The sequence below is a fragment of the Panthera pardus genome, unplaced genomic scaffold, assembly GCF_024362965.1.
Source record: "Panthera pardus isolate Hobbes unplaced genomic scaffold, ASM2436296v1 HiC_scaffold_8, whole genome shotgun sequence".
In the NCBI taxonomy this organism is placed as follows: Eukaryota; Metazoa; Chordata; class Mammalia; order Carnivora; family Felidae; genus Panthera; species Panthera pardus.
In genome coordinates, this window is record NW_026527013.1 from 72,846,123 (window position 1) to 72,857,360 (window position 11,238).

The window sequence follows — 11,238 nt, forward strand, 5'->3', positions numbered from 1 at the left end:
TCTTTCTCTCTCTCTCTCTCAAAAATAAATAAAAACATTAAAAAAATTTTTTAAATTAAAAATGTCTGCCTGCTCCTTCATAAGGTGGGTCAGCTGACTTAGAATTAGTCCTACTCTGTCTCCTGTCTTCTTCCTACTCCCCTAGCCACCCAGGACCCTGGCCACATCTCTTGGTTAGATGAGGTGCTCTGATTGCAAGTTGTGTGGTATTCACAGCCTTGAAATCAGGAGCCTGAGAGCAGTGGGGCAGTAAACAGAGGGAGATTTCTAGAAGCACCACAGAGGTTGAGACCACTCAGAAAAGAGAGCTTCCTCTCCAGTTTTTATTTTAGTGGCAGAGGATTAGAGCCTGGCAGAACAGAAACACCAAATTCCGCAGGAAATACCTCTTTTAATCCAAGGCTCTGTGGCTGGATATGTGGAGTGGATATGGAAAACTTTCTTTTTCTTCCTTTCTTGAAAAAAAAAACACAACCAATAAGAAATATGAGAAAAGACAATATTGTTAGCACATTGGAAGAGAGTGGCGAGAGGTCCATGGGAGTCTAGAGACCAGTCATCATGCCAAAGCCAAGAAAACGTGAGCAAAAAGACAAGAATACAAGTGATGAGAGTAATAGAAACCCAGGTGGTGAGTGACTGCAGAGACTTTCTCAGCACCCCATTGCTAACTCCGGATTGTCCTGAGGCCCCAGCAGCCTTCCTTGGGTAGTCTGAGCAAACAGTGGGGAGCAGGGGAGGAAGTCTTCATTCCCCCTGCTCCTCTCCATGACTCTACCCACGCCCTGGAGCTCTCTCCTTCTCAAATATTCCCTGGTCGTCACCACAGTGGCCTCTCCTTCCAAGAAATCCTTGGGTTTTAAATTAACCCTCCCCATCCAAACCCCCAACGCCTCCCACCTCAATCCTTAACAAACCCTAGACATGTATGCACACAGATCTGCTTGTGTGTGTGTGTGTGTGTGTGTGTGTGTGTGCATGCGCACACACACATACACACACACACACACACACACTGGACTCCCTTCTTTTCCTGCCTTGAGACTGTTTCACAAGTGCCAGCTCCTCAGGGCTTGGTGTCTCTCACACAAGGGATTCTGAGAGACTGGCTTTCGGTGGCCAACACTTGTTAGAGAGGCAGCCTCACGAAGCCTCCACTTGGATAGAATGGGGGGTTATAGGGGACTGCGAATTAGAAAAGGAGTCTCTAGTGGCGCAAGCGTGGCCGACCGGGAAGTTGGTGAAATGGTAGAGGAAACACAAAATAATAAAACATACAGAAAAGAAAGTAAGCAATAATTAGGAGCGACGGAGCACTTTCTCTTCAGCAGGCTCCACTTTACGCGTGCCACATGGACCATCTCGGTTAACTCTGAGAACCACACGGTGAGGCAAACGTGACCATCTTCAGTTTGCTCACGCTGAGACTAAAGAGAAAAAAAGAGAGGGCCTCGTGTGCTCTCCTTCATGGGAGCTATGAGGTCCGGAGGCAGAGGTCAGGCGTTTTTTGACTAATCTGTTCTCCTTCTGTGGAGAGACCCAGCATGCGGGGATGTCAGTCTGGGCTCATAAAGCAGTCTTCCGGCACACCGCTTCTCCGCTGCCAGGAGGCGATTCGTTCCCTCCCCTTTCTGAAACCTGCATTGGTCACAGAAGAGTCGGGTGCATTGCTAGTGAGTCAACTATGGCTACTTGGTCTGTTTACAGCAGCGTGTATCCCACATACGTATAGGAACAGGCCTGCGGGATGTACCCTGAAAGGTCAGAGATGAGACGCTTCACTAACGCTTTCACCCAGGGCACCACTTTTGAGGATTCACTTCTCAAGGCCTCGGTTTGCTGCCCGTAGAATGGCGGAGGTGAGGGGGGAATAAGGGAAATGCCCTCACACAGAAGGCATCAGTGGGAAGTCTCAAAAGAGTCGCCCCCCCCCCCCACAGCTCTGCAGCAACCCTCTGCTTGTACCCAGAACCAACAGAAGTGGGAGAAGGGAGGAGGGGCGCCCCCCTTCTTCCTGTCACAGCGACAAGTGGGCAGACATTCTGGTGACCTGACCTGTCTGCTTGACAAGGTCTTCTCACACCCTTTCCCCATCCCCAATTCAAGGCTTTCTCGGGAAGAAAAATACAAGAAAGATAAGAGCCATCCGCCCCCTCCCCCACTTGCAGGGTGTGTATGTGTTAAAAGATCATTCTTTGCCTTTCCTGTGTTCTGAGTGACCCAACAACATTCTCTCATAGCAACTGCACTTTTATATGGATTAAGAACCAAATGTTGAAAACACAGCAGAAAAAGGAATCTTATTGCAGTTTCCAATATCTGACCTGCCAAGAATCAGGAGCTTCAGGAAAGCTAAATCAATTACTTAAGAAGTTTCCATTTTTTCAGCTTTTCTCAAGAAAAGTTGGAGGGAAACTCTGACCTACCTTTCCAAAAAAAAAAAAAAAAAAAAAAATGCATACCCGGCAAAGAACTGATAACTAAGGCATTTCCACACTTTGCGTGTTGGATGGGAAAGCCTGAACAGAGATTTGCTAAGAGCACCAAAGCTGACTCCAGAAGACTTCCTGGGAGTGAGGTTGAAATAGCCCTTTTCATTAGTGAACTTACCCAGGTTACTTAAGAAATTTGCATTGTTCCTCGGTCAGTAAACTTCAATTTTTTGGAACTCAGCACTTTGGAGCAAAAAGCGTCAAAGGTCATGCACTTTGCTGTTTTCTTTTTAGAATCTTATTGAAAATTGTTTATTTTATGATATTTAAAAAATTTGTTCAATTTAATGCAGTTCACCAAATAAGTTGAATGCCTAAGTGTGCCTGATTCATTGAATGCCGGATGCAGGAATTCAGAGACTCAGTATGAACTCAGGAGCTCACAAAGTAGAAAGACAGCATGCAAACAGAGATCTATGGAAGTACGTCATCCGTGCTTCAAGGACAGGAGTGTCTATTCAGGGGGAAGTGGTTCTGCCTCAGAGTGTCGGGAGAGACTAGAGAATGACAAAGTTCCTGGTTGACAAGGTGAATAAGGCAATCCAGAGAGAGGGGGCTTCCTTTGTGTTTCAGGTTTTACACGCATTATCTTGGTTCATCTACTCACATACAAGTGGGTTTCAGGTCTTCCAGAATTAGTCTTCCCATTTTACAAGTTTAAGGAAACTGAGGCAACAAGAGACAGAGTTACTTGTCCATGATTTTACCTCAGTGAACCATGGTTTGGTCAGGCATCTAACTCACAGTCTGTGAGTTATAATCAAGGTGTGCTCTAACTTGAGACAGGCAGGTTTGGGTCAGGGGGGAAGGTAATGAGTTTTGCTCTTCATATGTCATGCAGTACATGGGGGGTAGATTAGCTGGAAATAAGGGTCTGGGATTCAAAGAGAGTTTGGAGAAAGATTTGGGAGCACAGGGAGGTTGGTGAGAGTTGAGGTATGTGTGAGAGTTAGTGAGATTGGCCTGGACAGGTGTGTGGTGAGAAAAGCACCTACAGATAGGATCCTAGGATAATGGAAAGAGTCAGAAGATGCACAGGAGAAATGGAGAATGTGGCTGAAGCAGCAGAAAGAGAGGTAAAACAATGGAAACCAAGAGAAAGGAGAGTTTTAAGGAATGAACAGGGTTGGCAAATGCCATAAATGCTTCCAAAACCTTACACAGGGCAACGGTCATTCGATTTGATGGTTGGAAGGTTTTCAAAGACCTTAGAGACAGGACTTTTAGTCCTGAGGTGGGAAGACGGAGGAGACCTTGGCAAGAAGAAAGGTAAGGATAAGCAAGCAAAAATGGTCAGGAAAGCTGACTATGAATTCAGGAAAGAGTTAAGTCCTGAGCTTTTAAGGGACAAAATAAGGATTGTTTTGCTTGATTTGTTGGTCCATTTCAGGATGGAGGATTTTTAAGAATGTTTGCTTGCAGAAGGCAAGGTGTCAGTGGAAAAGAAAAGGTTCTAGGATAAGGTAGAGGCAGAAAGTTTGGGAAGGAACAGAATCCCAGAGGGAGTGGTGAAGAAGTCATCCTTGGAGAGATAAGAGATGATGCAGACTAATTTGAAGATCACTAGGGACACAGGGAACAATCCCAACCCTTAGCCTTGGCCTCATTTTCTCTGTGAAACCATGTCAGGGGTCTGTGTTTACAGAGGAAAATATAAACTAACAGAAAGGTATTCGCAGGAGTGAAGAAATGTGGGGGGAGGTGTCAGAGGCAGGTATGGTTGTAGGAAAAATGACATCTAGTGGCCTGATTATCAGTGGAGGAGACAGCAAAATGCAAACCGGGAAGTAGGTTATATACATGATGTTCCCACTGAAAACACTACATAATTAAGCACATATTACATGGTATCCGATATCCTCTGGAGATGAAGACAAGAATGTCCATACTGAGAAAAACCAACTCAAGTGGATAATTTTTTCAAGCACTCCCTATGTGCCCAGTACTATAGTTAGTATGTATGTGGGCTATTAGAATTCCCAGTATGAACGGTTATTGCTCTTCCCTCCAGTTCACTGTAAGAAAACTCAGGGTTAGTTAAGCCACTTCCCTGAGGTCATCAAACTGGTTTGTCAGAGCCAGATTTAGGAACCAAGTCTGTCCATCTTGTAATTATATGCTCTTAAATATTATGTTTCCTAATGTAGAAAATTTTCTAACAAAAATTGTCACAAGAGGTTTGATAGTTACAAACATTTTTTTTAAAGGAGACTTAATTTGATTATTCTCCTGATGAAGTGAATATATGAGCCTGTTGATTCATTCATGTTGACTCATTCATCCATTCATTCATTTCAGTTATCATTTTTTTTGAGCATCTACAATGAACCCAGCAACAGGCAAGTCAGCAAGGATTCCTGTGTGGAGGAGACCCGATTGTACCTTAGAGGAAACAGGCACTCAACAAAAACATTCATTTGTCTGTTGAAGGCAGTGTGAGAGAAGACTGTGCGGCCACCAAGGGGCATCAGGGGCGAGGGGTTGCTCTTCCTGAAGGTCAGAAAAGATTCAGAGAGCAAGTGGCCCCTTCTGAGTTGAGGAGATGAGTTGGTGTTAGGCGGGCTCTCCATGGGGCTGGGGCCTGGAGCACTGGGGGGGGGGGGGGGGGAGGAAGAAGGGGGAGGGGGAGGGGCAGTCCTGTGAAGTAAAGCTCAGGGCCTTGTACAGTGTAATGTGTGGGACCACAAAGAAGCCTGAGTGGCCAGAGTGAGTTCCCAAATGGTGACAGGCTCATTCTTCCTGATTTTCGATATATCAGCATGCCATCTGCATAATTATTTGAGTGATATAGGTATTTAAATCAACTATTTAAAAATAACCTAGCTTCAAATTGAAGAAGCCACAAAATTGCTGTTTTGCTCAGTAGTTAATTATTTTTTCAAAGACATTAAAATTAAAAATATTCATCTGTGTCTCTTATAAATCATCTGCCATTGCATCACAAAGTGTGAATATCCTGGGCTGGAGCATAAAAGTGAGAAGCATGGGTCCTCTCTAGGTACACCAGTGTGTGCACAAGCACACGCACTCACACTTGCTGTTTCGGATGTCATTTCAGAACGGGAGGGCCCGGAGGTTCCTGGAGGAGAGGTCAAGTCCTCTCCGCTGTAGAACGAGGCAGGTTGCATTGTGAGTGGTTGTGTGAAAGCATAAAATAGCGAGCATGAATCCACCTGCTATTCATCTTATTTGGATTCCATGAGGCCACCTGGTAGTACTAAATAGCCAGAACTCTAATTTTAGGAACTTTGTCATCTTAGCAATAGGATGACAGCAGCCATACAAGAGGTCCAGGCTAAATGCAAATCAGCCTATGCCCGTGTTGATTGAGTGCTTCAGCCCTCTACTGACTGGCTGAAAGAACAGATTGAGTTAGCCCAGCAGGCAGCTAGTGGCAAAAGAGAAAGCCACAGAGGTGCAGAGGCAGGGTCACTGCCCCCGTTGCACAAGTGCCCGCTTCACGGCCCATCAGCCAGCCTGCGGGGTGGGGAAGTAGGGGGTCTGGCCAGCCCGTGCTGAGAGGGTTTGGAGGGGCAGCTGGAGCCACCGACCGGGAGCAGAGTCACGCTATTCAAGTCCTCAGCTCCGTTGCTGAGGCTGGGGCCTCATTAAGTGATACCCCTCCTCACCCCTAGAGAGAAGGCCAGACAACAAGTAATGCTTGTCTTCCCTTGGCAGAACAGCTCCACTCGGAGGCCCCTCCGCCTTCCTCCAAAGGCCAAAAGAAGGGCAGACGGAAGGAAGGAAGAAAGAAATGAAGCAAGGTGGGATGGATGAACGTGCAGAAGAATGTGGCTGCTGCTTTAAATGTACCACTGTTTAAGCTCCAAACACGGTAGCCAAGAGCTCGTGTTAAATGGTGAGTAAATGAAAAGGTCAGCGTGTCCAGGGACCCAATTACCCTCAGCCTGGTGCACAGGAAGGCCCAATTAATCCTCATTAGCTCGGCTTCGGTGGGGTTATATGTGAGTGGCTCCGGTCCCTCCAGCTCCAGCTCCAGCTCGGGTTGTGTTCCTGGGTCCAAAAGCCCTATTGTGAACCTTGTTTTCTCAAGGCTCAGACTCAGCTCTACACGCTCGCTCGTTTGACTCGAGAAAAAAGAGACTGTGGCCCCGAGGTAGTGAAGTGTTCCTTCTAAATCTGTCTCGTTTTTCTCCAAAATAAGAATTCTCTCGACCACACAGATATTTCATGAATCAAGACGTACCATACCCCATCTCCCTTGCACACACTCACACATAGACTCTTCTGAATTCAAATGATCGGATTCTGAGTACGAAGTTGGACCATGTCAACACAGCCTAATTTAAATGCTTTAAACAGAATGAGTAGTGTAATTAAATTGCTTATGCCTCTTGAGTTTTATTGGTTTAACAACCTATTATAATAAGTATGCAGTCGTTAAGCTAAACAGACAATTTGGTGCTAACATTCTGTCACTGTAAGGTACGAGGACAGCGCTGACAGGACCAGACCTCTGTAAAGATGGAGACTTTGTCTTTTGCCAGTTTCATCCTCCTGTTCTGGTATCATTTCATGTCAGTTTGCTTTTCCCGTATCCCTTTTCACTTGGCGCCCCCGGATCCCCTTCTAGTTTTCTCTTCCCCAGAACCTTGTTCTCAGATGGGGATCAGCTCATTCAGGCAGCACCGCCTCTGGCCCATGGCAGTGTGGTTTTTCCAAGTCTGATGCAGGGGCCACCTGCAGCTGGAACACGTGGGTGCCTGTAAACAAGTCACATTCCTGGGCTCCACCAACTGAATCACAATTTCTTGGAGTGGGAAATAAGAACAAGCATTTTCAATAAGTTTCCCAGGTAACCCCCTATGCGTGTGTGTGTACACATGTACACACACACATGCACACACACACACATCACTAAAATGAAGTAGTTAGTGTCCCAAGGGCTCAAAGAGAAGTTGGTGAATCCCAGAGACTTACAGATTCTAGGACGACACTCTTAGCATCGATCTAGGCTGGGACACATGTAAGGTGTTTGGATAATATGTGAGCTTCTCAGATCCAGGCATCGATGGCTCCTTTGGCAGAAGGCCAGCAGAGAAATAGTGAAGTTTAAATGGCCGTATCACATCCTGCACAGGCCAGAAATGAAAGCTTGTATGGTAAGCAAGTAAAAAGAGGAAGGGATACTGGAAAGGGAGACAACCTCAGGAACGATGAGTAGGGAACAAGTTTATACTTGTGGATCTGATTGCCTACAACTTGTGAGCATGTATGTTATCCTGATGTCCCCAGGGTGGCAGGACTAATGGTCCTGAGCCACCTCTAATTTGAGTGTGGAATGACAAAGTGTGTGGGTCCCACTAGTTTCCTTTTCCCTGTACATAATGGCCATACAAAACAGGAGCTTAAATCTGGGGCTTCTCCTCTGACCCCCCCCAGCACTCAAATGCATTCATTGCAGGAGCCTAGAGATGAAGGCTGTGTCATTTAGAAAGTGGACTCTCCATGGAGCACAGAGCGGCCTATTGTGGCTTCACCGGACATCACTGAGACATCTAAGGCAGGCTCCACCAAATTGTTAAAGTCCAAGCCTCCTTCTATCTTTCTGATCTGCCTTGCATAGAATGTAACCTCGTCCTGATGGTAGTTGTACCCTCACCCTCCCTCTGTATTCCGGGCAAAAGGAGGGAAACGGAAGCAACAAGAAGGGAAGGCACCACTTCTATCAGGAGAGCCAGAAGTTCCCTGCAAACCCAGAACCCTCTGCTTCTCACTGGTAAGATCTGTGATGACCACCCCCAATCGCAAGAGGATATGATAATTGTGACTTGCATTTTAAAAATTTAGAGCATTGTCTCCTTGGACAAAATTGGGATACTATTAGTAAAGAAGAAGAGACTTTTGGATACTGGGTAGGTAATCAGCAGTGAGTAACCAGGCCTAGAGATGGCTTATCTGGGGAAGACAATTCTTTTGTTGTACGTACCTGCTTGTCCTTGCAGTGCGGTGTGAGTAGCAGTGATGCTACGCACCTTCTCTCTTCACATGGTTCCCCAGCTTTTAATGTGCACTTCAAGCTTCTTGTGTCTTGTTTTAAGTCCATCCATCCATCCATCCATTCGTTGAGACTGCACTCAGTGTCAGGCACAAAGCCCCACCCTATGGGTGTGATGGCGTGAGGCTGACTTCCGCTCTCATGGAACTTACATGCCAGCAGAGGGAGGGAAAAACAAGAGCAGGTGAGTACAACACAGAGAGAGGGGTGCTGTTATAAGGGAAGTAAATGATGACACAGCAGGGCACACCCATGGCAGGGCATCCAATCCATTGAGGGATTAAGGGGGCTGTTCTCAGAGTAGTGAAGAAAGGTGGAGATCAGAACGCAAACTATTGTGCACGTGTTCCAAAGGAAGGGACGTGGGGGAAGGATACCGGCCTTTTGAAAACTTTCAATGTTCGGAATGTCTGAAATCCAGGGTGCAAAACAAGGAAAAGCAATCAGGACCGAGGTATCCAGGGTCAGACCAGGAGGACCTTCTTGGGACAGCACAGGGAGCCGAGGGAGGGCTTGAAGCAGCTGTCAGAGATGGTCACAGAAGGTCATGTTGAAATCCCTCTCAATTCTTTAGCTCAGATAACCCCATTCTAAGTGGTTTTCCTTTTATTTGGTGAAACACCCGGGAGGAAAACAGACAATTTTTTTTGGTCTTTTATGGCAGTACTGTGTTGACTCAGCTTCCAAAATCTATGAATCAGAGAGGCTAGACCACACTGCTAGTGTGTTCACTGGCCTGTGACATCTAAAGCCATGTCACGAGCCACCCACTTGGGGCATAAACTGGGCACAGATCTGTGAGGCACTAATGAGTCCTCAACCTTGACAGCAAGCGAGCCCTTCCTCAGCCTGTCCCCCATCTCCCATGCGGGCCACCACCGGGCCCTCCCGCAACTCAGCAGGCAATCCTGCTTCCAGCCAATGAAGACTCACCTTGGAATTAACCCAATTTCTCTTTTCATCGTAAGTGCAGACCCCAAAGAGAAATGTCAGCGTACATTCAGGATTTATAACGTGTGATGGCTCAAGGATGGAAATCAGGGTGGTATTGGAAATCCTCAGATACTGAATTAAAATGTGTGAAAATTCAAGCAGAAGATCATCTGGAAATCTACTTTTCTGAGTTTCTTAGCAGGAAATGATGGAGGGAGAGATGGGGAAAGGGAGGAAAGGGTGCGAGGACATAGAGAAGATATTTATTGGCCACTTCTTATTATGTAACCATCATCTTTACACATATTTCCAGGCCTCTATGTTACCGCTTTTCCAGTAGGCAAGTAGGCCAGAGTTCAGAAAGCTTCCATGAACTTGTAAAGGACGAAATCCCACACTCCCCACTTCACCAGCTCACCTGGTAAGAAAGACCTTAAAATGAAAACCCTAGCATGTGTGGACTCTAAGAACAAGGAGGAAGAAGACCTGGGGTCAATCTGAAGGTCTTTGTAATGGAAAAGCAGTTCACACAAAACCGAAGTCCACACAAATACCTGCGTACACGTGTTTATAGTAGCTTTATTCATAATTATCAAAAACTGGTAGCAACCAAGATGTCCTTGGATGGGTGAATGACTAAACCGTGGTACATCTGCACAGTGGAGTCCTATTCGGCAGTCAAAGACATGAGCTATCAAGCCACCAAAAGGCACAGAAGCACCTTGAGTGCCTACTACTAACTGAAAGAAGCTGATATCTAAAGGCTACGTTCTATATGATTTTCACATATATGACATACTGGAAAAGGCGAAACCATAAAGACAGTAAAAAGATCAGTGGTTGTTAGGGGCTGGGGAGAGGGACGAATAGACGGGGCCTGGGAGGTTTTTAGGGCTGAAGCTGGGTGGATGATGCTGTAATGGTGGACACCCGGGCGTATGCACTCGCCAAGAGCCATGGGTCGTGCAACATGGAGAGCGAACCCTAGTGTAGTATGTCGGTAGTGGTTCATCAGTTGTTACGAATGTACCCCACTAATGCAACATTTAATAATAAAAGAAACTTGGAGTGGAAGCAGGCATGTAAAGGAACTCTGTACTTTCCACACAATTTTTCTGAAAACCTAAAACCGGTCTGAATAAGGAAACCTATTAAAAGGAGTCTCTGGGGGCGCCTGGGTGGCTCAGTCGGTTAAGCGTCCAACTTCGGCTCAGGTCATGATCTCGCGGTCTGTGGGTTCAAGCCCCGCGTCGGGGCTGACAGCTCAGAGCCTGGAGCCTGTTTCAGATTATAAGTCTCCCTCTTCCTCTGACCCTCCCCTGTTCATGCTCTCTCTCTCTGTCTGTCTCAAAAATAAATAAATGTTAAAAAAAAAAATTAAAAAAAAAAAAGGAGTCTCTGGCATGAGTTTTTCCCAGAAGGAAGACACAGAAGCTTTAGATGCTCGTGATAGACCTGGCAGAGGTGGGGGATTCACAGGGCAGAGGGGACTGTTTCATGGAGATGCATCCATTCCGTGGTAGATTCAGTTGACCCCTGCCCAGCACTGCTTCCTCGGGACAGTCTATGAGTTACACGCAGAATCTGGAGGTGGGCTCTCCCCTCAGATTTGGGGGTGGGCTGACTAATGCGTGACTAGGAATTTTCAAGGAGATGTGATCCTGATAGTTAAGGCCCATCGGACAAACAAGTAGCCCTGTCATCATAGACTGTAGCATTTCGAGTGAGGTGACTCATGCTCACATCAGACTCTTCAGATGCCTGAGATTTCAGGTCACCCCACGGCATGGGGCC

General features: G+C 46.4%; 1 long non-coding RNA gene across 1 annotated transcript; it reads right to left on the reverse strand.

Annotated features, from left to right (window-relative positions):
• Nucleotides 1-6,834: 6,834 nt before the first annotated feature.
• Nucleotides 6,835-7,709, reverse strand: LOC109267898 (uncharacterized). The gene is made up of 2 exons (XR_002080337.2): nucleotides 7,434-7,709; nucleotides 6,835-7,216 (listed from the first exon to the last, which is right to left on the reverse strand). It is a non-coding gene; the product is annotated as an uncharacterized LOC109267898 (long non-coding RNA).
• Nucleotides 7,710-11,238: the final 3,529 nt, after the last annotated feature.